At 40.0% G+C, this 22081-nt stretch overlaps 1 long non-coding RNA gene across 2 annotated transcripts in view; it reads left to right on the forward strand.

Moving 5' to 3' along the window:
• LOC126108655 (uncharacterized) overlaps nucleotides 1-19912 on the forward strand; it is a 28772-nt gene extending 8860 nt beyond the window's left edge. Inside the window, exons 2-3 of one of the 2 annotated variants that reach the window (XR_007523586.1) lie at nucleotides 616-932; nucleotides 19615-19912. This is a non-coding gene — a long non-coding RNA (uncharacterized LOC126108655). The remainder of the gene's footprint in view (nucleotides 1-615; nucleotides 933-19614) is intronic. The other variant, XR_007523585.1, reaches the window with a different exon arrangement.
• The last annotated feature ends 2169 nt before the right edge of the window (nucleotides 19913-22081 follow it).

Here is a 22081-nt window from a genome sequence, read left to right on the forward strand (position 1 = left end):
TTATTTTGTACTAATTTTTACACTGTACTGTCCATTTTATTTAATACATTTATCACTAGTTCAGCATATTCACATTTCAACACTCAATGGTTAACTTTGTCCAGTGTTGCTGTATCTTTTGATATTTTACAATTTGGCAAAGGTTCTGATTCATCCTTGTCTTTACTTACTTCACTTATGCATATCGTCGATTGATGACCTACTACGATCCCAATTTTTCTCGAAGTAAGTCTATACTCTGTTTACACTGGGAAAAAAAAAAAAAAAATACTCAGCCCAATAACTTTTGATCTTTAACCTCCAGATTTTTGCAGATGGAACCAAGGGTAGATAGTGGCCTCTGAGCTGTTTCTTTACTTACTTCTGTACCTTTGTTCAATTACAGTATCAAAATAAAAGTTGTTTAGTGTGATTATTACTTTCATCAAATAGTGTGTTGTATCCTAACGCCTAAAAGTAACAGCTCTGAATGAATAGCAATTTTTAATTTTTTTTATTTTGCAGTATACATGTATATCTTTACAACTTATGACTTTAGTAACTTTGAAATTATACGAGATATTAACAAATGGTTTCTAGCATATGATAAGTCATAAAATTTCTTTTACCTTCCAGGTCATGCAATTTTGATGCGAAATGGAACCTGAAAACCTGCTAAAATGTGGATACCAGTGGATAAAGCTCAATGTGTGTGGCCTGGTAGATACAGGCGATATCAGATACCCAAGTGCAATGATCCTTTCGGACTTGGAATACATCATTTATGGAAACAGGTAGTGTTCTCCATGAAAAGGGGCTGGTCACCCATCTGTTTCAGTTGCCAATGTGTACAGGGTATGGCAGGTGTTTGCGAGGAGTTCTATAAAATCGGCATGTATGGCAGACAGAGAATTGGAAATGAGATCGACGTTGCACAATGTCGTGCATAAGAGGTAATGGCTCTATCCCTACAAAGTGCAACTGCTTCAGGCATTTAACCCTATGGACAAACCTAGGCGTGAACAGTTTGCAGTGGGTAATCTATGCAATATTAATGCAAGCATTGAATTTTTGGAAAAGATTTGTTTCCGTGAATTGTCATAATGTTTGTATGTAGGATTTGCAGCATCCTCATGTTACACATGAAATGGAAAGAGACAGTTGTAAGGTCAATGTTTGATGCAGACTGGTCCCCAGTTGCAACACTGATTCATTCTTTTCCATCACTGCCATGAACATTGGTGTTAATGTGGACATGCTACAGGAGTTTAATGTGCCACAATTGGAACACCTGCAGCTTGGTGTCACATTCCAGTAAGTCAGGGGCACCACTCCACTAGCCCCTAAATGTACTTTAATTTCTATATAAAAAGGTACCGGGTAGGTGGACTCAATGAGATGGTCCAACTTGAAGTGTGCCGCGATCCCCTGTCCTTACACAACTATTTTTTTCCTGGGGTTTTGTGAAGGATGCGGTATATTGAACCAGGGCTAGAGACCTACAGGAATTGAAGGCATACATTTGCAATCCACTTGAACATGTCACCATGGAGATCTTGAATCGTACGTGGAGAGAAATGGAATTCTGACTAGGCATTATCCGTGCTATTAACGGTGCACACATTGATTTGTATGAATGAGGAAACAAAATTTAGTTATCTGATAGCGTAAATTTTATTTGTATAAAAAAAATATATAACTTACTTAATTGTTCAATTTCATTATTCAGTACACTCTAGATCCTCCTATTCTCAAATAACTGTTGCTCAGTTCCATGGATGAACTTCAGCTCTTCTTTCAGTTGTTGGTTAATCAACAGAGGGCTGTCTTTTTCAATAGCAAAGAAAAAAGGCATCAGCATGTGCTATGTCCAAATGTGCTCCCTGCCGCCGATGGATAAGCAGTTGCCAGCATATCATCGTATACTTCTAGCTTACTTATTTGTTACATAGTGTAATTCTTAATTTCTTTGCATGTTTTTGGTACTTGCATTGTTTAATTCATAAATTTTGGGCGTATTATAGTATTTTAGAGTTGTAGCATCGTGCTTTAGTGTTTACTTCGTAGATTCTTACTTAAATTGCGGTGAGTTTTGTACAGGAGGTGTAATTTCGAGTTTTAGTTGCTGCAATCGTAAATTCAGGCAGATTGTAGCGCAGTCGTTAGGCATTTGTACAGGTTAGTTCATACATTCTTTGAGAGTTTCCCTTGCATTATCTAGGCACGGACTCGTGTTTCAGTAATTGTTGTTCAACATCAGTTAGAATGGATGGGGACTGTAATTACTGTGTTCGGATGAGGGCTGAGTTGGCATCCTTTCGCTCACAGCTGCAAGCGGCGCTGACTTCGGTTGCACAGCTTGAGGCTGTTGCCAATGGGCACCACTGTGGGGAGCCGGACTTGGGTATCACGGGGACGTCAATCTTGTCCCGTCTGTCCCCAGATCAGTCTGCCGCTGTGGTTGCCCCGGTTGCTGCCCGCAGTGGGGCTGAGCCCTCACCTGTGGTTGATAGGGTGGTCGTTCCAAGGCGTGGCAGGCAGCGGAAGACATCCCCGGAGGCTGATCAGAAAGCCTCCCCGGTGCGTCTGACAAACAGGTTTCAGGCACTGCCCTGCTTCAGAGGATGATTCTCAGCCTTCAAGGTCTGGGCAATCGCAGAGGGTGGGCTTATTGGTAGTTGGGAGCTCCAATGTTAGGCGTGTAATGGGGCCCCTTAGGGATATGGCGGCTAAGGAGGGGAAGAAATCCAGTGTGCACTCAGTGTGCATTCCGGGTGGAGTCGTTCCTGATGTGGAAAGGGTCCTTCCGGATGCCATGAAGAGCACAGGGTGCAGCCAGCTGCAGTTGGTGGCACATGTCGGCACTAATGACGTGTGTCGCTTTGGATCTGAGGAAATTCTCTCTGGATTCCAGTGGCTATCTGATTTGGTGAAGGCTGCCGGTCTTGCTTAAGAGATGAAGGCAGAGCTCACCATTTGCAGCATCATTGACAGAACCGACTGCGGACCTTTGGTGCAGAGCCGGGTGTAGGGTCTGAATCAGAGGCGCAGACGGTTTTGCGACAATGTTGGCTACAGATTCCTTGACTTGCGCCATAGGGTGGTGGGGTTTCGGGTTCCGCTGAATAGGTCAGGAGTTCACTACACTGAGCTGGCAGCTACACGGGTAGCGGAGGATGTGTGTCATGGACTGGGCGGTTTTTTAGGTTAGAAGGCCTCGGGAAAGTATGGGTTGGGCTGCAATCTCAAAGGGTGCATGGCAAATACAGGACGTGCTTGGATCAAGGAACAGTTGGAATTGTAGTTGTGCTGGGAATGTCCCTGAGCTTCAAGCGCTAATAGAAAGTACAGAAGCTGAAATCGTTATAGGTACAGAAAGCTGGCTAGAACCTGAAATAAGTTCTGCAGAAATTTTTACGAAGTCTCAGATGGTGTTCAGGAAAGATAGATTAGGCAGAATTGGTGGTGGAGTCTTTGTGTCTGTCAATAGTGGTTTATCTTGTAGTGAAGTCAAAGTAGATACTCAGTGCAAATTGGTATGGGTGAAGGTTATACTTAATAGCCGAACTAAGTTAATAATTGGCTCCTACCGACCCCGAGACTCCGATGATATAGTTGCTGAACAGTTCAGAGAAAATCTGAGTCTCGTAACAAATAAATACCCCATTCATACGGTTATAGTTGGTGGGGACTTCAACCTTCCCTCGATATGTAGGCAAAAATACTTGTTCAAAACTGGTGGTAGGCAGAAAACATCTTCCGAGATTGTCCTAAATGCTTTCTCCGAAAATTATTTCGAGCAGCTAGTCCACAAACCCCACGCGAATTGTAAATGGTTGTGAAGACACACTTGACCTCTTAGCCACAAACAATCCAGAGCTAATAGAGAGCATCATGACTCTTACAGGGATTAGTGATCACAAGGTCGTTGTAGCTAGGCTCAATACCGTTTCTTCCAAATCCATCAGAAACAAACGCAAAATAATGTTATTTAAAATAGCAGATAAAGTGTCACTAGAAGCCTTCCTAAGAGACAATCTCCATTCCTACCGAACTGACTATGCAAATGTAGATGAGATATAGTTCAAACTCATATAGTAGCAACAGCAATTGAGAGAGTCATACCTCATAAATTGGTAAGAGATGGAACTGATCCCCCATGGTAACAAAACAGGTCCGAACGCTGTTGCAGAGGCAACGGAAAAAGCAAGCGAAGTTCAGAAGGACGCGAAATCCCGACGATTGGCTAAAATTTACAGTCGCGCGAAATTTGGCATGGACTTCAATGCGAGATGCCTTTAGTAGGTTCCACAGCAAAACGTTGTCTCTAAATTTGGTAGAAAATCCGAAGAAATTCTGGTCGTATGTAAAGTACACAAGCGGCAAGACACAGTCAATACCTTCGCTGCGCAGTGCCGATGGTACTGTTACCGACGACTGTGCCGCTAAAGCGGAGTTATTGAATGCTGTTTTCCGAAATTCCTTCACCAGGGAAGACGAATGGAATATTCCAGAATTTGAAACACGAACAGCTGTTAGCATGAGTTTCTTAGAAGTAGATACCTTAGGGGTTGCGAAGCAACTCAAATCGCTTGATACGGGCAAGTCTTCAGATCCAGATTGTATACCGATTAGGTTCCTTTCAGAGTACGCTGATACAATAGGTCCCTACTTAGCAATCATATACAACCACTCGCTCACCGATAGATCTGTACCTACAGATTGGAAAATTGCGCAGGTCGCACCAGTGTTTTAAGAAGAGTAGTAGGAGTAATCCATCGAACTACAGACCTATGTCATTGGCGTCAGTTTGCAGTAGGATTTTGGAGCATATACTGTATTCAAACATTATGAATCACCTCGAAGGGAACGATCTATTGATACGTAATCAGCACGGTTTCAGAAAACATCGTTCTTGTGCAACGCAGCTAGCTCTTTATTCACACGAAGTAATGGCCGCTATCGACAGGGGATCTCAAGTTGATTTTGAATTTCTAGATTTCTGGAAAGCTTTTGACACCGTTCCTCACAAGCGACTTCTAATCAAGCTGCAGGCCTATGGGGTATCGTCTCAGTTGTGTGACTGGATTCGTGATTTCCTGTCAGGAAGGTCGCAGTTAGTAGTAATAGACGGCAAATCGTCGAGTAAAATTGAAGTGATATCAGGTGTTCCCCAGGGAAGCGTCCTGGGACCTCTGCTGTTCCTGATCTATATAAATGACCTGGGTGACAATCTGAGCAGTTCTCTTAGGTTGTTCGCAGATGATGCTGTAATTTGCCGTCTAGTAAGGTCATCCGAAGACCGGTATCAGTTGCAAAGCGATTTAGAAAAGATTGCTGTATGGTGTGACAGGTGGCAGTTGACACTAAATAACGAAAAGTGTGAGGTGGTCCACATGAGTTCCAAAAGAAATCCGTTGGAATTCGATTACTTGATAAATAGTACAATTCTCAAGGCTGTCAATTCAACTAAGTACCTGGGTGTTACAACTTCAGTTGGAAAGACCACATAGATAATATTGTGGGGAAGGTGAGCCAAAGGTTGCGTTTCATTGGCAGGACACTTAGAAGATGCAACAAGTCCACTAAAGAGACAGCTTACACTACACTCGTTCGTCCTCTGTTAGATATTGCTGCGCGGTGTGGGATCCTTACCAGATGGGATTGACGGAGGACATCGAAAGGGAGCAAAAAAGGGCAGCTCGTTTTGTATTATCATGTAATAGGGGAGAGAGTGTGGCAGATATGATACACGAGTTGGGATGGAAGTCATGAAAACAAAGACGTTTTTCGTCGCGGCGAGATCTATTTACGAAATTTTGGTCACCAACTTTCTCTTCAGAATGCGAAAATATTTTGTTGAGCCCAACCTACATAGCTAGGAATGATCATCAAAATAAAATAAGAGAAATCAGAGCTCGAGCAGAAAGGTTTAGGTGTTCATTTTTTCCGCGCGCTGTTCGGCAGTGGAATGGTAGAGAGATAGTATGATTGTGGTTCGATGAACCCTCTGCCAAGCACTTAAATGTGAATTGCAGAGTAGTCATGTAGATGTAGATGTAGATGAAGTTATTTTGAAGGAAAAAAAGAATCTCTTTTTCTTATGAACTTCTGCTAAAACAGCTTCTTTTTTTGCTGTGGGCTTCATTGTTAATAGAAAGCTTGTGATTTTGATGTATAATTTCTTGCCTCCTTGCCAGAATTTGTGGTCTTTCCCACATCCCCCACAACTAGTGTGACACTTTGTAGCATAGTTAATTTTGTTATCTGTAAATTGTAAAAAAAAGAAAACCATTAATTTTTATTTGACTGACAGTAGTGTTTTCATTATGTCATGCAGGTAATATCAAAGAATTTAGACATTGCTTATGAAATACTCACTGCTGAGCCGTTTTCAGGCTACTTGTGGAACAGCCTGTTTGCATAGTGCTCATATCCTCAGTTGAAACTTGCAAAGTAACATCCATGCACGTCACTTGTTTTGTGAAACTAATATGTTGACATCCTTTCTCTTTGTTGAGTTATAGGCAGCCATTGGGTGGACAGTAAATGGTAACCAATGAACAGGTTTAAACTAGGTATGCCTTCATGCATGTTTTTTCTGCGTACAGGAGTTTGTTACATACACGGCACTTGACACTGCTGGTGACAGAACATTATTAATTAGTACTGATGGTCAACTTGGTCCCTAGCACCCACTAGTGGGCGTCCGAAACTTCATAGCAGGCAGTAGACAGTTGGAGGTTAAAATATTTACTTTAGGGTTTCACAGAACTTTGAACAAAAAATATTAGGTTAGTAATTATTAATTTATTCTTCAACTTGATGCAACTCTGCTTTATAAATTTTATAACACGAAGTTACTTCCCCACTTTAGAAATCATCATTACTGTGGAATGGTGGATGGTTAGAAAATTTTAATAATAAAGCTACATTTTCCTAGATGTGGAACAATTTATCACCTGTGAAATGCGCTTGTCTTTTGCTGTCTGAAGTGGGCCGCAGGACACTGTGTGAAATGAAATGTTTTTCTAGGTTTGGGGCAGTGCATGTATAAACATAAAAAATTGAAAGTTGTGAATTTTATAATTCAACAGCTGTACATCATCATGATATGAGAACTACTTTCTTACGTCTTTCATTAACACAATGAAAATGTTGTGCTATTTTTCATGCTAATCAATATTTATCATGATTTTTGGACAGCATGTTTGTAGCGATGAAGCAGCGATTAGTATGATTAATCCCACATCAATAACACCATACGAACATACCAGCTGCTACCATGACGACGGCATCCTCACTACACAGGCTAGAGGGCGCCTGATATACGCTTTATAATCAGTGGCAACGGTGTCCTCACCACAAGGAGTAGAGGGCTTTGTAGTCCTTCCATATTAGCCATTTTAGTAAATTGACTCAAATGTTTTCTAGGTAAATGTACGAATAGATATATTATAATAGAAGATGACACCAGCTTTTGTGTGTCACAAATTGTTTTACTTTGTATTATGGCACATAATGTAATATACTTTTACGAGTTGACTACGGAACATTTGTTGTTATTTCATAATTAACACTATAATTGTAACTCTTTTTAAATGAAATGGTTCCGTCTTCTGTTATTTACTGTAACTTAAATTTATGTTAAACCACGGTGACTAGTAATTACATATAATAAACTGTATGAAATACCATTGATTGCCACTGGGGTTGTTGCCGTCTATTCACATGATATCAGCACGCTATTTTAGCCCATACGAAGGGTGAGTCTCGCATAGTTTCCTGTCGTTATGTGGACAGGCTTGAAACCACCAAGAGTCGACCAATGGGTAACATACTTTAAATTTACGTAATTTTAGCTGTAGTATAATGGAGTCTTTCTGACGGATATCTATAATTTCACAGTGTAAACGCCCAGATGATGACCCCTACGTTGGGTTGAAACCGGTTGGCGGTATAATAATAATAATAAATGCGATTAAGACTGTTTTTGAGTAATTACTATTGATCATGCCATGCCTCCCAAACTAGGTGTTGTACAACACAGTTTTATAACTGGCTTCAGTAGCATATGTTGATAATGGGTGGAAACTTTCTGGCCAACAGAATCAGTAACAGTGAAGTAATAAATTAAAATGTGTGACTTGGAATTTTTAGCAAACCAGCATTGTATTACTTGACAAACTTTTTCACTTTACATTTTTTTGTGGGAGATCAGAGCAAGAAAATTTTTTGGAAAGATTTGAAAACATTTTAACAGTTTGTTGGAAGTGTGTGGGTGCTATAGTTTTCTTTAGATGAAAGTAGTATTTTGTGGTTCATTGACGCCACGCGAGTTCGGGCGTGCTGCAATGAACATTTTGGTGTTACAGGCACAGTGGACTGAAGCGCAACATTAGTAGTGGGGCAGCAAAGGCAAAACGTGCAGTGGAGTGTGCAGTCTAAAAGGAAGGAGACACGTATTATTGGGAAGAGTATTCAGAAAGTGCAAAGCAATGACGCAAATCTCCTTCGTTGTGAAGGATCGAATAACATTTTAGTAACAAAACAGAGCACCAGTTCCCACTGCCTATCACTCAAATGTAACTGAAATTAATGCAGTGCTCATGGATGATATGATGTCCTGGATAAGTGTTGACGGTTGTCAAAGCTAAGGGATTCACGGTGAGGAACAGATTCACCGATTACTTCGGTGGGCTTAATTTTAAGTCATTCACAGTACTAATCACAGTAACAACATCCAACTCATTATAATGGTGGTTAAAGCTCAGTACACATGAATTTACTGATGATTTATTTTGGACATAATCAAAGACATTTCTTCTTACATGTTTCATTCAGTTTTCTTCAGATTTCTCCCCAAATTAACTCATTTTGCATCTAGTTTCTCATCCCGGTGTCAGCTGCGTTCCACAAAATATGACGTTTGGACACGAATTTGATAAGTTGCTCATTGTTTGAGACAGAGAATCAGTCAGCTGACATTTTTGGTGAATAATTAGATCAGGAGAATTACGTAGTCTTAACTGCCCGTACATGGGAAAAAAATATTGCAGCTGTCATCTGGTATTTTCCAGCTGCTCAGTTGACTTTCCCACTACAAGTGCCCTCAATCAAATCGCTGCAGTGTGCGAGACGTACCCTTCCTGAGGCATGCTAGCGTGTCCCACAGTGGCACTGTTTTGCTGGACGCCAGGCAAATGGTCTGCTATGTTCGCATTGTGCAAGTGGGGAGCGCAGTCTCGCACACATTTTATGCAGCACGTTGCGGGAAATTCCCGCAGCTAGAAAAACGTTGCAGTGATCCAAAAGTGGATGGTAGGTAAAAAACATTCACAACCCCAGCTTTAATAAATCAGATAGCCATGTATAAAACAACTTCAAATATGTGTTTACTTGACCAGTGATTGGTAGCATTTTGGGCAGCAGGTTTCCTGCAGCAAACATGATAAACTGCCAGCTTTTCAGCTTCTTCCCAGTGTGGGAAGTTTGCAGGTGATACAAAGTTTTCCCCTGTTTCTGCATCCATCCATTAGTTTCCAAACCACTGATGACTTGGGGATTCTTCCGTCCTTCAGGCATAGAACGTGGCCCACAAGTGTCATTCTTCTTTCAGCAATGGTATTGTTTCGGCTGTCCAGACAACCATTTGAAACATGGTCACGATGGCTAATATCAAAAATTTACGCCGAGTGTCATCAGTGAGAAACACTTAATTCGTGTGTCAATTTTGTTGACAATTTCCTAGATTCTGCACCCGTGCCTGGCCGTCACTAGAATGATAGACGGGAATGGACCTGCAGCTTAGTATAAGTACTTCTAGAGTCTTAATTCCTGTATAGATCAGATTGGGTGAAAGACTGCAGAAGCCCTTCCCAATTCAGCTAGTGATGTCAGCATCTACACCTCCACTTCACTGAAGTGACAAGTCACGGAATTCCTCGTAATATCTTCTCGAGCCTGATTTTGTACGGCATAGTGCAGCAATTTGACGTGGCACGGACTTGACAAATCGCTAGAAGCATCCCACAGTAGTAAAGAGACAAGCTGCCCCTATAGCTGTCTGTGTTCACGAAAGTATTGCCAGTGCAGGATTTTGTTGAGAACTGTCGCATGAATGTTCAATGAGATTCGTGTTAGTTATCTTGGTAATCAAATCATTCACTCGATTTGTTCAGAATGTTCTTCAAACCAATCACAAACAATTGTGACCAATTGACGTGGCGAATTGTCATTCCGTATTTGTTTGGGAAAATGAAGTCCATGAATGGCTGCAGGTGGTCTCCAGGTATTGAAGTAAAACTATTTACAGTTGATGACTGCTTGAGTTGAACCAGAGGACTACAGTCCATTCCACGTTAACACAGCCCACAACATAATGGAGCCACGACAGAGACTTCGTGGGATCTGCACCACACTTGAACCCTACCGTCAGCTCCTACCATCTGAAATTGGGGTTCATCTCACCAGTACACAATTTTCCAGTCACCTAGGATCCGACCGTTAGTCTAAAACTCAGGAGAGGTGCTGCAGATGATGTCGTGCTGTTAGCAAAGGCACTTGCATCATTTGTCTGTTGCTGTAGCAGTTAATACCAGATTTCACTGCACTCTCCTAACAGGTGTGTTTGTCGTAAGTCCAACTGATTTCTGCGGTTATTTCACACAGTGTTGCTTGTCTCTTAGCACTGGCAACTCCACGCAGCACCACTGCTCTCGGTCGTTAAATGGAGGCCGTCAGCCACTGCGTTGTCCGTAGTGAGAGGTAAAGCATGAAATTTGGTATTCTTGACACTGTGGATCTCGGAATATTGAATTCTCTGATAATTTCCGAAATGGAATGTTCCACGTGTCCATCTCCAACTAGCATTCTGCATCCACAGTCCGTTAATTCCCGCCGTGTGATGATAGTCGTGTTGGAACCCTTTTTACATGAATCACCTGAGTGCAGATGACAGCTCCCTGTTGTACTGCCATTGTATACCTTGCATATGCAATGATACTGCCATCTGTTTATGTGCATATGGCTTTCCCATTACTTACAGATAAAACTGCTGAGATATGGAAATTGGTCAACACCTTGCAGTACCTTCTGTTGCACTAGAAGTTGCATAGGTACATTTCCACTTCTTACGCATATTGTTTTTGTTTCATCACTATTTCTTTTAAGTCCTAAAGAAATGGTCTCTCTACCCAGCTCGGTAACTATTAGTTGTAAACTGGGTTGTTTCTGTCAACAGAACAATATTATCAGCAAAATCCAGGTCCTTAAATCTGTATTACACGACATACCGAAGGTGTAAAAGTGAGGTGTGGCTGAAATGCTATCTAGCAGCAAAACGGGCAAAGCTATGATTTTAGCAGACTGTTCACCTGCCAGGTTGAAGTAGGAGAGGTTCTGTTAATGCAGGTGGCGTCTGTTCTGTTCTGTCGTGTGTCCGTGTGTGTGCAGTAGAGGTGGTGACTCCCGTGCACAGAACGCAGCCTTGCGAGCGGACTTTCTACTAATTATTGTTTTCCTTAGCAGTCAAAACACACGGATTGATTCGACAATTCCGCATAGTATCGTGGGTATTTTTTCAGTAAGCAGTAGCTTATAAATACATTAATGAAACAAATGAAATTGCATATTTTTGTATCCCTGTTGAAAGAAAGCTCTATATCTAATGATAGCTTCTTATTGTAGCTATGGAATGGAATAAAAAGAGCTTTCAAGTGATAATTGAAGAATACAGCAACCAAAGGTGTCGCTATGACCTAACAGATATTTTGTACCACAATAAGGTAATCCACAGATCTACAAATGTTTCATTCTGAGTTTATACAAGTTAATGTGCTTATAATTTTACTTTTGATAGACGTGTGTGTGTGTGTGTGTGTGTGTGTGTGTGTGTGTGTGTGTGTGTGTGTGTGTGTGTGTGTGTGTGTGTGTGTGTATCACATAAATTGGTGAAAGTAGCACATGCCTTTGGTTCTGTAGCTCTATTATTTCGGCACGCCAGGAAGGAAAGCTTGGCCAGAATAGGAGAAAAAGTGAGAAAAGTTGTCTGGTGTGACGAATGAGGAATGTGAAGCATGCTTAGCCTCCTTAAGTTTGCATTATTCAGCTGAACTCAAAAAGATGTGGGAAAAAATGCGCAGTAGCTCAGGCGGGACCAACCATAAACCAAGCGTGTGGTGGTTTGACCTATTGGCGTAGTTGAAAGACCACATAGCGCATAGAAAACTGCTGACAAATGTCCCACTCTCTGTCGTGAGTATTAATTTTTGTCACTCTGTCATTACACGTTTTCTGCATTCTATAAGATAAGCGTATACTGTTGCAGGAATCTACATTGATATCAACAGTTAATTTCTGATACTAAAAATATGCTTCACAGGGTTCATACATGTCCACTTAGTGCAGAAATTGTTGATTTGTGTGATGATAAGCTAGTGCTTTCAAATATTATGCTTCCACTTTGTGTGTGCTCTTCGTGTCATTTCTGTGTGTGAAAACATTCACATGTGAGATGCACAGTAGGGGAAACTTTGATGCAAGCACACTGGTAGTAATAAATGAAATTAACTTAAAATACCTCAAATACATGTAAGGCAGAACGGTGGATTGTGAGCATTTTTTGTGGTCTATTGTGCAGAAGTATCCACTAGATTTTCTGAAAAATCTGATACATCTCTGTGTGTACTAGTTTGCAGAGATGCTCCTGTATCAGTTTCAGAAGAGGTAATGTCAGTGATCTTTAATAGGAACTGCTGAGCAATTTATTTGTTTGTAACATAGTCTAATGCCTTAAACGATCAAAAGCAATGTGAAGTTGGATTGCAAAAATTCACACCTATCTGTCATAATTTGACTTCCTTGATATGTTCAGCCTATCTTCTTCTCTGGATTGCCGGCTCCGTTGATCTCCAAAACATTCTTCTTCGAAGAATGCTCCTGGTTAACAGGAATTTGTAAGACACTCTCTCTCTACTTTTGAAATAATATAGTACTCGAAGGATACTTTTAGTTCAGTCTTGGTACATTCCAGCTTCCACAAATAATATATTCTCCATTTCCCACATCAATATTTGAATGTATAAAAGTCAACCGATTCGTCTCGCATTAGACTCGATAAAATACATCTGCAGTAAAGTTGATTTAAGAACCACATAATTTATGAACCCGTCTTGTCTCTAGAGTCCAACACGTGAAGTACTTAAAAATCTGGAAAAAAATAAAAATCTATTTTACACTTCACTATCACTTCTTGATACTTCATTTAGTCCCTGGAGTCCTCCTCTACTTTAGACTTCTTTACTCTTAACAGATACTATGTTTACCTATACTCCGACTCGACATTCCTTAACAATTATCACAATCGATTCCTCTCAGGTTTATTCTCTTTCCTTACTCCCGCCTCCCTAACTACTTGACATAGAATCCTTCTAGTTATATGTATATATACAGGGTGGTCCATCAGAAGTTTCGGATGAGATTATCTCCAAAATTGAGTAAAATTGAGTAAAAACAGTGGATAAGACATGTTTGTAAGATCAGAGGAGGACATGAATAAATGGAAACACCCATTTTTTATTGCAGATTCGGATTCTCCATAAAAAAGTAGTCAAGTTTTGTCTGAAACATTTTTAAACCGTTGACAGATGGTGCTGAAATCGAGAAAAATTAAAATTGGGAAGAACTCAGATTTATTTAGAATGATCCGAGGACGACGAATGAAATCGATACAAAATGTGCACCCATTCTTTCATTATCATTATGCCAAATTAAGCTTCCCCCCCCCCCACAGTATTTGATGGAAGGAGGCGGAATGGTATTAAAATCTCGTTACAGAACTCCTTACAATTTAATTACTCACCTGACTGTGGCGCTACCGTGGCCAAACTGGCAACTATGGCGCTACCGGGGCCAAACTGGCAACTATGGCTCAATATAAAGGTCGGTGTAATGTGATCAGACGTTACTTCACTTTCAGATTGTGAACCTTAAACATCAACTGACGAAAGTAAATTATTCTTTAGCGAAACATGGCTCATTTATCCTGTTACAGAGATTGTTGATATGATGTTAATTTTAGGTGGATGCCACAACAAGTACGCTGCAGCTGCGTAATTGTATGCGGATAGTTTCCCAAACAGATGACATCCAAGGGACAATATTATTGGACATTGCACTCAACGTGCTCGAAATGGATACGTGCACTGTCCACCTCGTCATCGCGATTACAATGAAAATTACGCTCATACCCTACCATTCTCACCGGTGTTCAACTGGATCCTGAAACGTGTAGTTGTGCAATTCAGACACAAACTGGAATATCGAAATCAACTGCTTTGAGGATTTTGAAGGCACATAAATATCATGAGTATCATATTACACTCACAGAGGCCTTAATGCAAAAAGATACGCAAATATGCTTGCATTTCTGCCAATGGGCCTTGGAAATAATAGGTGGCAATGACTTTTTTAAGGTAAGTTATGTTCTCTGATGAAGCCACATTCAAAAGCAATGGCGAATTAAATCATCACAATTGTCATTATTGGTCCCCTGTCAATCCACGCCGACCCATTGACAATAAACACAAATGGTCGTTCATGGTCTGGTGTGGAATTTTAAACAGTAACTTGATAGGACTGTATTTTTTTTTACCAAAATGTTACTGGGGAATCTTGTTTACAACTTCTCTGTGATGATTTGTTGGAGCTAATGGAAGATGTTGATTTAGAAACTAGGCAACAAGTGTGGTTCCAACAGGACGGAGCAGCTCACCATTATGCTAAAAATTTGCGGAACGTTTTAAATGTACAGTACCCTGGTCGGTGGATAGGATGCGGCGGACCGATTCAGTGGCCTCCACATTCACCAGACCTAACATCTCCTGATTTTTTTCCCTTGTGAGGTTATTTAAAAAATATCGTTAATGAAAAAGAACCCACAACGCGAAACCATACGGAGCAACGCATTTGAATAGCATGTGTAGCCATACCTCGGGATGTGCTGCTCAAAACTGTGGACATCTTATGCAGACAATTGACTTTATGCATTGGAGCAAATGGGGATGATTTTGAACAATTTCTTTGTGGATAATTTCATTATTTAAGCACCCCAAATTGTGAGAGGCAAGGGGACTCACTAATGAAGCACCCCATGGGAACATCATTCTACTATGTCCATATCATTGTTCCTGGGTAACGCTGAAAGTAGGATACAGTACATCTTGTACAACAATAGCTTAATTTGGCATAACGAAAGAACTGGTGCACATTTTTTATCGATTTGATTCGTCTTTCTCACGCAATTCTAAATAAATAAGAGTTCTTCCACAATTTTACTTTTTTCTCGATTTTAGCAATGGTCAATGGTTTAAAAATGTTTCAGACAAAACTCGATTACTTTTTTATGGCGAATCCGAATCTACAATAAAAAATGGGTGTTTCCATTTAAGATTTAAAAGTTGTCCTCCACCCCACCCAAAGGGACGGGAGCTGGAGGTCACGTGTAGTATCATTTGATGATGTCCTCCTTAGACGTTACGAACCTGTCTTTCCCACTATTTTTTACCTGATGTATTGTTTTCGAGATAATCTCATCCGAAACTTGAGATGGACCACCCTGTATATTTTCCTATATATACATGCAATGTACTACCGACACAATAAACAACAATGTGTGCATATTTCCTGCTGTACACAAACCTTCCCTCTCCAACACTTGATGGTTCTCACCTTTTGACAGGTTTCTAGTCAGTAGTTTCATTGTTTGTGTTCCCGTGTGTGTGTGTGTGTGTGTGTGTGTGTGTGTGTGTGTGTGTGGCCTGATTCTCGGCCTACTTATTTGAAGTAATTTGTAGGTTATTGGAAACCAGGAAGGACTTCTGCAATGGAAGTAGATGCATATGGAAAGAGGGACAAATAGATAGGCCCTCAAATGAGAAGTAAGAAAGGGAAAAAAAATAGATGTGGTTGCTAAGATCGAAGAAGAGAAAGAAGACAGCCCCAGAGACGGGAAACCTTTCCAACCCCCTTCCCCAGGACCCCTACCTCGCCGGTTCTCGAGTGACAAGCTGGAGGAGGTTCCTATGGAACAGACATTCCCACCGTGACCTTTAAGGCCCCCGAAGAAAATCTTAGCAACCCTGTGGAAATGGCAGTGTCAAAGAATCAGACACACTTGTTTGCGAGGATTGTTTGAAAGGTGTGATGTGTGTTTTGTGTCATTCGTGATTTATCTGTTAGTTTAAATCGTGCTTTTACCTACACTACCCAGCCCCTTTCAAAATCGATACAAACCCTCCCGTCTATATCATATCTCATGAAAGGTATAAAATATTCTATTCAAAATAAAAAATTATACACTACGATAAAATAATTGTTCTGTCCGTCACATTATATTACATTATCCATAAATATAATATTCCGTGTTTTTTCCGTGGTTCTCTCACGCCAGTCTTTAAGTTATGTTTATATCCAATTTGCTAAATACTAAAATTATAGGATAGTTTCAGAATTCAGTAATAAACTACAGAATCGTGTAAGATTTGAAGGGAATTCAGTGCAGGAAAACTATTTTGGAAGAATCACCGAAAACAACTCGGGATCCGACAGTTGTCACTCCGCCCGTTAACACAGAACGTTAACGTCCCTGCGGGATAAATGTGACTCCGCCCGGATCTCATGGATCTGGTATTAACTTCACTTGAGCAAGTGCAAACCAGTAATTCTCGCTTAATTTTGTGTGGAAGTCCCCCCGCCCCCTCCCCCACGGCAAAACAATCACCACTTAACTAGGTAACACAACATCAGGTAAAGTTATTCCATTTTCTACCCTATCCTGGATAAATTTGAATCCTTTCCACAAGTCACCTATAACCTTGCTGTTGTTATTAATTTCGGAAGAAGTAATAGTCGAAATGATCAGGAGGTTACTCTCGTGGCAACTCCTCGATCTATCATTTCTTAAAATGGTTCCTCCAAGCTACGTACACTTCTAATAACAAAGCTGGATATATTCTCTTTGAAATTTCATCCTACATTATTTACTCGTGTACTGCCACCTGAAATTTGCTATTGAATAATCGACATTAATTTCTTAGACTGATGTCTCTCTTTCGAAGTACTTAAACCTTGTGTTACATTATTGTATTCATATTGTACACGTCTTTTAAAGATTCTAAGTTTCCAATTGGTTTCGATTCTACATTATTACATTAGGCATCAAATTCAGTTTGCAAAGCAGCCATGTCTTCACATCGATTACTAGATTCTTTGCTTTGAGTGTCTACTCTGATGTCCAACGAACCTTCAACAAACCTATGTTCGTCATCAGAATATTTAAAGTTTCATACTGATCCTTTAGTTCAGAATCCATTGAGTTATTAAGTCTAGGTTTTTATTCAAAATCTCACTTCGAGCATCCGATTTAGAATTTAGTGATTTCATCACTGTGTCTATTTCCCTACTTACATTAGCACTCTGTGCACGGAGTTTTTCACTTGAAGTTGCACTTACTTCATTTCTCAAAGAAGCACCCTGGTCATCTATTTTCTCATTTGAGTATTTACTGAGTCTAAATTAACTTTGAGCATTTAAAGTTTTATTTAGTTCCTTTCTTAAACAAGTATTTTGAGCAGTCATTTTGTTTCTTGAAGCTGCTGAATCTGTACTTTGGTCATCTATTTTATCACTTAGTTTTAATCAAATTCACTAATTCAGACCGGTCTGTCACCTCCTCACTCACTTTCATTGCTATGGCTGGTTCTGAAGTTTCCCCAATTCTCTGTGTATTATCCATATTTGTCTTAGTTTTTGATCAGGTGATCATTTAACGAATTAACTCTAAGCATTGTAGCTACACTAATACAGTCTAGTGACCAGTTTCTTCGACTTTGTACTCGAACAATTATTATTTTCCGCTCACCCGGTGTGAGTTTAGGCTGCACGGATGAGCAGGTGTGGAATCAGCACCGGTGAACAATAACTGGTGCCGGTGGCATCGGTTGCTGGTTTTCGTGTCTGCATCAGTGTGCGGGTGTAGAATCAGCACCGGTTAGCAGCAACTGGTGCCGGTGATGTCGGATGTTGTCTCTGCATCTGCATCCCTGCGATGCGTGTGGGAGCTGGACACTCCTCACACCAAATCTTCTTAGTTGAATTATTTTCGTTGCATCTCTTCTTAGTCTTAATACATCGAGGTCTTCTTTTCATTCTTTTAACATTATTACTTTCGTACGTCTTTCACTGTGTTGCATTCACAAAATTTTTTACTTATTTTTGGGACTTAATTCAATTACATGAAACAGTTCTCTTGTCCTGTTATTCCTGATTGCTATGGCAACACATCATATCTTCTGCTTCGATTTTCTCTCAAAATTCCCATTTTTCCAAGTCCTGTCACAGTGATATTTGATATTAGAAGTTAAAAAAATACTTAAGTATGTGCTTACATCTTGGAAAATAACCTCTAAAATACGTACATAATTAACAAAGATTTAAATCACTTTATTCTTTCTGAATGTGTTTTTTTTTACATATTTGAAAAGTTACATATGAAACATTACATTAATTTTTTGCTTCAAGGTACGCTGCACGTAAAATTTTAAATAAGTGACATTTTAGTTTATTTTTTAATGTGAAAGTGGACATGTTTTCTATTATCTTTATGTAGTTTGGCAAACAGTTGCATAGAAGGCATTTTGCTTTTACAGGCTCTTCGTCAGTTAAGTTGACCCAATTTCCTTCAGTATGTTTCTTTAAATTTTGTTATAGTTCTGGATATTTCTGTTTAACAACGCAGCATGGTGACTTTTTATGTTAATACATACACAATCAAAAGGCTTTTGAAAAGTCTAGAAACATACCACAAACTTTCTTAGTAAAGAAAAAATGCCATATTCTGATTGATGCCTAGCACGGATTTAGCACAGGTAGATCCAGCAGTACAGCAACAGCTGAATTTTTACTGTATTCAACTATGGCACTAGATTGACAAAAGAAAGTTTGTGGTATGTTTCTAGACATATTTTTATTAATTGCACATTCTATTATTTTAGATGAGACATGTGTAATAGTTGTTGTTTGGTAATTTCCTGGATCTTTCTTGCTGCACTTTGGAAATGGGGATCACCTTACTCTTTCTTAAACATGTCAGGAATAATCTTCCAACCGTGGCTAAATTTATTTAAAAAAGTTAGAGGCTTTACCACCCATTGCAGTCTAGTAGATACAACATTTCATCTGTAAGTATTTTTGTTTTTTAATCGATGTATTTTTACTAGTTCAGATTCATTTGTTGAGAGAAAGAGAGAATTTTCTCACGAGGAGTACTTCCAATGATTGTGTCAGTAGAGTTTTGCTTTGTTACTTTGCCCTCTGCCTCACCATAATGTTGATTTATAATATCACAGACTTCTTCAGTGTTTTTCTTTATAGAAATAAGAAAGAGATTCAACACTGACCTCTCCATATTATTATATAAATTTATTGCAGCAAGCCAGTGGTTCCAACATCCATATTATTTACAGCAACAATTTTATACAGTCTATTGTATTTGGCACAATGAATTTTAATTGTAATGTTATTATTTTAACATGTTTACAGAGCAATATTTAATAAATTCCTTTTTTTTTTCCCTAGTACTCACGAGACATTTACAGTGGGGTGTGCAGTTGAGAACAGTTCTCCATCTACCCCTCAGTGCTCACCAGAATTATCCAAAGTGGGGCACTATGCCACTTCCAAGAAGCAGGCCAAAGATGTCCTGGTAAGCAGCACATTGTCAATGCTGCGAGGCAAACAACAGCAATGAGTGGGAGCAATGAGGATGGCAAGTTGGGCCAGTATGTTGCAGCTGAGCTGATTACAACTAAAAATAGAAAATTGGAGGCAGAGACCAAGTGCCTTATCACGAATGCCATCATGGGTGCAATTCAGAAAGTTACTGATTGTTAATTTTTAAATAAAAGATTGAAAATTAAAAATTGTGCTTCTTTATAGCTTCCCACTGCCAGGGTACATACCCTACAGGATTGAAATATACACAGGATTCTCACTCACTTCTGTGGCACGTGACGATGTCCTGTTTCCGTCCTGTTGCGGTAAGCTTGCGAGAGATTTGTCACACCGCCAAGACCCTTTCCCTACGGTTTACAGATCTGTGTCTTCGATATCAGTGCTTGCCAGATCAGTGCTATCTGCATCATCAATTGAATAATTGTGCAGCAAACAAACAATGGAAAATCTAGGATGGAATGTAACAATATTATGAAATGAAATGAAAGTTGCCACTCACCATATAGTATGTTGCGTGCGTGCGTGCACACACACACACACACACACACACACACACACACACACACACACACACACACACTGCAGTCTCTGGCAACGGAAGCCGCACTGAGTGGCTTCAGTTGCTAGAGACTTCCTAGAGACTGCAGGGACTGATCTGGCTGTTGGCATAGATCCCCCCCCCCCCCCCCCCCCCCCATCAATTCCCCTGCCATTGCAACCAATGCCAAGGGTGAACCTATCTATACCGAGAATCTAAAACAGCCTGCAAAACAAGGCTGTGAAATGTTTTTTAGTTGTAATATGTCAAGCCAGCAGATCGTAGAGGGATAGGCTCAACATGCTTCCTGTCCATTGAACCTGAGGAGAGAATTTGTACAAATATTTAATAATGGACACATTTATATTGCCAATTGCAGTAAACTGCTGAAAAGTCCTACTGGTGAAGAATATTTAAGATAAAATTTCTTTTTTATACATTTATATTCACTTCGGGAATGCCAGGTTTTCAATGGTACGTAGCTCAATTTTGTGCCTTACCAATACAGCTTGGAAACTGCCACAAGTTTTAAAATTTTTTTGACATTTGATTCTCTTATGCTTGTGTTGTGGCGGCCTGTTACCAATTTAAACAAAATTAGCTTCTTAGCGCCACCTAAAGGTACTCCCCACTTGAAAAATAACACTAGTTTACCTTCAAGTATTTATCTTTCAGTCTGCTGCAAATTTCAGCACACACCTGCACAATAATTATTTGAAATGGTTGGCTGTGAAATTCTATGACTGAAAGCTAGGCTCTAAATGATTCCCTAGTTGCCAGGAATCAAAGTGTGACAATCAACCCGAAACATAGTAGGGCATAATGGAGGTTGTCAGTGATATATGATGGTCAAATCATAAAACACAAGTTAAATGGTCCGATTCTTACCTCCGACTAGGTGAAATAGCTTCCCTCAGCACAGTGTCACACACACAAATCCCACCGTGTAGCATGGACAATAGTTTGTCAAAACAGGACACATCCATCCTGGCTAAATTCCTGAATTCCAGAGGATCTTCGGGCCTAAACACTTTCCTTAACAGGGAGTCTATGACCCTCCCTGCCTTCAGCCCTTCTTTGCAGCCAAGGCAGAACCCAAACCCTGCCCCCGGCGTTACGTCAGCGTTCAGTCTTAACTACTGAAGAAGCTGCTGTCACTGCAAATGCAGCTTAAATAATACCATCGTCCAAGCCTAAAGCACTGTGAAACAAAAGCGAAAATAAACATAGTTAATAATAATAATAATAATTTTCTTGCGCCACCAACAGAATGGTTTAGTGTACAATTCTGTATAACCATGACATAATTTCATTCTAGTGCTGCTTAATAAATATGAACCTAGATCACTCAGAAGATTTAATGAGTAGTATCAGTTCTAAGAAACGATAAATTTGCATACTCGACAACATAAACAAGACTGTAGTTCCGAATATGTTCTCTTGGGGCACTAGGGTAGACATACACAGTAGGTGTATCACACAATCGGTTGAAGTGCCACACTTGTTGCTTGGGGTGCTGGTGCAGATTTGTATGTGTTAGGTGTGTCTTGTAATACTGGCTTAAGACTAGTTTGCTCATTCAGACATATGCCCGTGTTGGATTTTTTTCATAGTTTTGTTCATTAAGAAATTATGACTTATATAGAAAGGAATGGTGACAGAATGAATGCTTGTGATGAATTCTTCTCAGGTTAACAGCCGAGTCGTGGTGTCGTCTTGTCACAGTGTTTCAATGAGTTTTATACCCGTCATATTTGCCAGAAGGTGATTGGT

This window comes from Schistocerca cancellata, chromosome 11, assembly GCF_023864275.1.
Source record: "Schistocerca cancellata isolate TAMUIC-IGC-003103 chromosome 11, iqSchCanc2.1, whole genome shotgun sequence".
Lineage (NCBI taxonomy): Eukaryota > Metazoa > Arthropoda > Insecta > Orthoptera > Acrididae > Schistocerca > Schistocerca cancellata.